This window comes from Crocuta crocuta, unplaced genomic scaffold, assembly GCF_008692635.1.
Source record: "Crocuta crocuta isolate KB4526 unplaced genomic scaffold, BGI_CrCroc_1.0 scaffold845, whole genome shotgun sequence".
In the NCBI taxonomy this organism is placed as follows: domain Eukaryota; kingdom Metazoa; phylum Chordata; class Mammalia; order Carnivora; family Hyaenidae; genus Crocuta; species Crocuta crocuta.
Window position 1 is genome coordinate 69,294 of NW_027532872.1, and position 6,427 is coordinate 75,720.

Sequence of the window (6,427 nt, forward strand, 5' to 3'; positions counted from 1 at the left end):
TGCCATCAGCCTGGAATATTTATATTTTAACTGGATTTATTTATTTTTATTTTTAATTGTGGTAAAAAACACATAAAGATTACCATTTTTATCGATTTTAAGTGTACAGTTAGTCATGTTAAGTATATTCACAGTGTTGTACAATCTCCAGAATCTTTTCATACTCATTAAACAATGCCTTCCTGTTTTCCCCTCTCCCCAGCCCTTGGTAACCACCATTGTACTCCCAACTGTATTTTTGTTTGTTTGTTTTTGTTATACTAAAATGGAAAACCAAAGCCTCTTACAACAAGGTTTCAAAATGATTTTTACCCCTCATTTCTTCCAAGTTAAGCTTTCTTTCGTTTTGTTTTGTTTTTAACACAGGTGAAATAGGTGAATGTGAATCATAAAACCAGAAGAGGGCACTGTTAGGCAAAAGGGCTATCAAGTCAGAGTTGAGAAGTGTTATAGATCTGAATGTCTTTCATAATTTTAAGTGCTCAAAAGATGACAACAGAGGGGAAATGACAGTCTCTTCTATAAATGCTCCTAGGAAAACTGGACAGCTACGTGGAAAAGAATGAAATTAGATCACTGTTTTCCAGCATACACAAAAATTCACTCAAAATGGATTAAAGACTTGCATGTAAGATCATAAACCATGAAATTCCTAGAAGAAAACATAGACAGTAAGCTCCTCGACATCACTCTTGGCAATATATATTTTTTAATCTGGCTCCAAAGGTAATGGCAGCAAAAGCAAAAATAAGCAAATAAGACTACATCAAACTAAGAAGCTTCTGCACAGTAAAGGAAATCATCAAAATAAAAAAGGCAATATACTTAATGGAAGAAAATATTTATAAACTGTATACCTGGTAAGGGGCCAATATCCAAAATATATAAAGAGCACATACAATTGAATAACAAAAAAAGTCTGGTTAAAAAATGGACAGAGGATAGGCATAGATATTTTTTCCCAAAGAAGACATGCAGAAGGCCAATAGATTCATGAAAAGCTTCTCAATATCAGTCATTATCATGGTAATGCAAATCAAACCCACAATGAGATATCTCCTCACACCTGTTAGAATTTCCTTGATTAAAAAGACAAGAACTAAGTGTTGGTGAGAATGTGGATAAAAGAGAACCCTTGTGCACTGTTGGTGGGAATATAAATTGGTGCAACCACTATGGAAAACAGTATGAAGGTTCCTGAAAAAATTGAAAATAGAACTACCATATGATCCAGCAATTCCACTTATGGATATTTATCCAAAGGAAACAAACTATAATAACTCAAAAGTATATACGCACCCCCATGTTCACTGCAGCATTATTCATATAATAGCCAAAGTATAGCAACAACCCAAGTGTCAAAACAATGGATTAGTGGATGAAGAATATGTGATACACACACACACACACACACACACACACACACACACTGGAATATGACTCAGCCATGAAAAAAACATGAGATGTTGCTATTTGTGACAATAAAGGGGGACCTAGAGGATATTATGCTAACTGAAGTAAGACAGAGAAAGAAAAATACCGTATGATTTCATTTGCATGTAGAGTAAACAAAAAGTGAACAAAGCAAAGCAAAACAAAACTCATAGATACAGAAAATAGATTGGTGGTTGCCAAAAGGCAGGGATTTGAGAGGTAGGTAAAATCAGTGAAGTGGATCAAGAGGTACAAATGCTTAGTTATAAAATCAATAGGTCATGGGGATGTAATATACAACATAATGACTATAGTCAATAATATTGTTTTGAAATTTTGAAAGATGCTAAGAAATTATATCTTTTTTTTTTACAAATAGTTTATTGTCAAATTAGTTTCCACATAACACTCAGTGCTCATCCCCACAAGTGTCCTCCTCCATGCCCATCCCCCCCTCCCNCTAAGAAATTATATCTTAAAGATTCCTATTGCAAGAAAAAAATTGTAGTTTTATATGGTGACAGATAGTAACTAGACTTAGTGTGGTGATCATTTCTTAATGCATACAAATGTTGAAATATTGTGTTGTACAGCTGAAACTAATATAATTTTGTATGTCAATTATACTTCAATCAAAAATAACAATAGAAAACAAAACTGAACTCACCTCTGTGTAAGAGCTGTCTGTTTTCACTTAGGGTTTTTTTTTTAAATTGAAGAGTTGGTTTATTAATTGTGATTTCTTTTGGAAATTGACTTTATCTGAAGGCCAAGAATTTTCCCTTACATGTACAAATATAAAGGACTTCTCTGTTAATTGTTTTTCAATACCAATCTAAGGACAAGAACCATGGAGTTTTTCTAGCATTTTCACAAACTAAAAATAAAAATGATTTGGAGAGACACTACAAATATAATTTGTTTTGTTTTGTTTTAGGGTTTTGGGGGGGCTTATTTTTTCTACTTTTACTTAACTTTTTAGTTAACATGCAGTGCAAAATTGATTTCAGGAGTAGAATTCAGTGATTCATCACTTACATACAATACCCAATGCTCATCAAAAGTGCCTTCCTTAATACCCATCACCCACTTCACTCCATCAACCCTCAGTTTGTTCTCCATTATTAAGAGTCTCTTGTGGTTTGTTTCCCTTTCTTCTCTTTTTCCCCCTTCCCATTGTTCATCTGTTTTGTTTCCTAAATTCCACATAGGAGTGAAATCATATGGTATTTGTCTTTCGCTGATGGACTTAATTCACTTAGCATAATACACTCTAAATCTGTCCACATCGTTGCATATGGCAAGGTTTTTTTTTTCTGATGGCTGAGTAATATTAAATCATATATATGGCATCTTCTTTGTTCATTCAACAGTAGGTGGACATTTGAGCTCTGTCTGTAGTTGGCTTGTTGATAATACTGCCATAAACACACATATAGGTCTTTCATCCATTTTGAATTTATCTTTGTGTATGGTGTAAGAAAGTAGTCCAGGTTCTTTCTTCTGCAAGTCACCAGTTTTCTGAACACCATTTGTTGAAGAGACTATCTTTTTTTCATTGGATATTCTTTCCTGCTTTGTCAAGCAGTAGTTAACTATATAGTATGGGTCCATTTCTGGGGTTTCTATTCTGTTCCATTGATTTATGTGTCTGTTTTTGTGCCAGTGTAATACTGCCTTCTTGACTACAGCTTTGTAATATAGTTTGAAATCCTAAATCATAATGCATCCAGTTTTGTTAATGTTTTTCAGCATTGCTTTGGCTATTTGGGGTCTTTGTACTTCCATAAAACTTTAAGGATTGTTTGTTCTAGCTCTGCAAAAAGGCTGGTGGTATTTCGATAGGAATTGCATTAAATGTGTAAATTGCTTTCAGTAGTATAGGCATTTTAACAACGTTTTTTCTTCCAATCCATGAGCATGGCATGTTTTTCAATTTCTTTATGTCCTCTTCAATTTCTTTTATAAGTGTCCTATAGTTTTCAGAGTACACATATATTTACCTCTTTAGTTAGATTTTGTCCTAAATATCTTATTGGTTTTGGTGCAATTACAAATGGGATCGATTCCTTGATTTCTTTTCCTATTACTTTGTTATTGGTGTATAGAAATGCAACAGATTTCTGCATATTGATTGTAGAACATGCAACTTTGCTGAATTAATGTATTAGTTCTGGCAACTTTTTGGTGGAGTCTTTTGGGTTTTCTACATAGAAGATCATGTCATCTACAATGAAAGTTTGAATTCTTCCTTGCTAATTTGTATGCACTTTAATCTTTTTGTTGTCTCATTGCTGAGGCTAAGACTTCCAATACTATGTTAAATAGTAATGGTGAGAGTGGACATCCTTGTCTTGTTCCTGACTGTAGGTGAAAGGCTCTCAGTTTTTCCCCATTGAGAATGATATTAGCTGTGGAACTTTCATATATGGCCTTTATGATATTGAGATATTTTCCACTTATGCCTACTTTTTTGAGTTTTTTTAAAAATCAAGAATGGATGTGCAATTTAAGAAACCAAACAGATGAACATATGGATAGAGAAGTAAAAATAAAATCACATAAAAACAAGTAGGGAGGCAAATCATAAGAGACTTTTAAATACAGAGAACAAAATGAGAGTTGGTGGAGTCAGTGGGTGGAGGGATGGGCTAAGTGGGTGAACAGCATTAAAGATGATTGTTGTAGGAATCAGCACTGGGTGTTATATATAAGTGATGAATCACTAAATTCTATTCCTGGAACGAATACTACACTATCATGGTAAGTAACTTGTATTCAAATGAAAAACAAACTTTTTTAAAAAAATTTTTAAAGTTTTCTTTTTATTATTATTGAGAGACAGAGAGAGACAGAGCATGACCAGGGGAGGAGTAGAGAGAGAAGGAGACACAGAATCTGAAGCAGGCTTCAGGCTCTGAGCAGTCAGCATAGAGCCCGATGTGGGGCTCGAACTCACAAACCGCGAGACCATGACCTGAGCCAAAGTTGGATGCTTAACTGACTGAGCCACCCAGGGGCCCCTAAAAAAAAAAAACCTTAAAAATGGATGCTATAATTTGTCAAAATTTGTAAAATGCTTTTTCTGGAACTATTGACAGGATCATATGATCCTTATCCTTTCCTTTATTAATGTGTTGTATCACACTGATTGTTTTGTGAATATTAAACTAGCCCTGCAGCCCAGGAATAAATCCCACTTGATTATGCTGAATATTTTTTAATGTTCATTTGAATATGATTTAGTATTAACATGCTGAGAATTTTTACATCCATGTTCATCAAGAATATTGCCTGTAAGACTCCTTTTTAGTAGGATCATTGTCTGGTTTTGGAATCAAGGTAATGCTGGCTTCATATTTTGGAAGTTTAACTTGAATTTCTAATTTTTGGAACAGATTGAGAAGAATAGGTAATAACTCTTCTTTAAATGTCTGGTAGAATTCCCCTGGGAAGCCATCTGGTCCAAGTCTCTTTTTTTTGGGAGATTTTTTTATTACTGAATCCATTACTTTGCTGGTTATGGATGTGTCCAAATTTTCTATTTCTTCCTGTATCAGTTTCAGTAGTTTGAGTTTCTATGAATTTCTCCATTTTTTCTAGATTGCCCATTTTATTGGTATATAATTTTTCATAATTGTTTATATTTCTGTGGTGTTGTTCATGATCTCTCCTCTTTATTTGTGATTTTATCTATTTGGGTTCTTTTATCTTTTTGATAAGTCTGGCTAAGAGTTTATCAATTTTCTTTATTTTTTCAAAGAACCAGCTATTAGTTTCATTGATCTGTTCTACTGGGGTTCTTTTCTATATTGTTTATTTCTGCTTTACTCTATTATTTCCCTTCTTCTGCTGTGTTTAGGCTTCATTTGCTGTTCATTCTCTAGCTTCTATAGTTACAAAGTTAGGTTGTATTTTTGAACCTTTCTTTCTTCTTGAGATAGGCCTGAATTGCAATATACTTTCCTCTTAGGACTGCCTTTACTGCATCTCAAAGGTTTTAGACTGTCGTGATTTCATTTTAATTTGCTCCCATGTGTTTTTTCTTTCTTCTTTACTTTCCTGGTTAACCCGTTCATTCTTTACTGGGATGTTCTTTTCCATCCATATATTTGTGGTCTTTCTAAATTTGTTCTTGTGGCTGACTTCAAGATTCATAGCACTGTGGTATGAATATATGCATGGTAGGTATAATGTCAATATTTTTGTACTGATTGAGCTCTGATTTGTGCCCCAGTATGTGATCTAATCTGGAGAATGTTCCATGTTCACTTAGTCCAGTGTGTCATTCAAGGCCATTGTTTCCTTGTTGATTTTCTGCTTAGATAATCTGTCCATTGCTGTAAGTGGTGTGCTAAATCACCTACAATTATGATACTATAATCAATGAGGCTTTGATGTTTGTTATTAATAGATTTATATATTTGGGTGCCCTCAATTTGAGAGCATAAATGTTTATAATTGTTAGATCTTGATGGATAGACCTTTTAATTATTTTATATTGCCCTTCTTAATCTTTTCCTACAGTCTTCATTAAACCAAATCTAGCTTGTCTGAAATAAGTATGGCTACTCAGGCTTTCTTTTGACCTCCATTGGCGTGATAGATCATTCTCCATCCTCTCACTTTCCATCTACAGGTGACTTTAAGCCTAAAATGAATCTCTTGTAGGCCACATATAGATGGATTTTGTTGTTTTTTTAATCCATTCTGATACCTTATGTCTTTTGATTGGATCGTTTAGTCTATTTAAATTTGGAATGATTATTGAAAGATGAATATAGTGCTATTGTGTTATTTGTAGAGTTTTTTGTTTTGGGAATTCTCTCTGGTCCTTTCTAGTCTTTGTTGCTTTTGGCCTTTATTTTCCCCTTCCTCTTAAAGAGTACCCCATAAATTTCTTATAGGACTGGTTTCGTTGTCACAAACTCCTTTAGTTTTTGTTTGCTGGAAAACTCTTTATCTCTGCCTCTATTCTGAATGACAGCTTTAA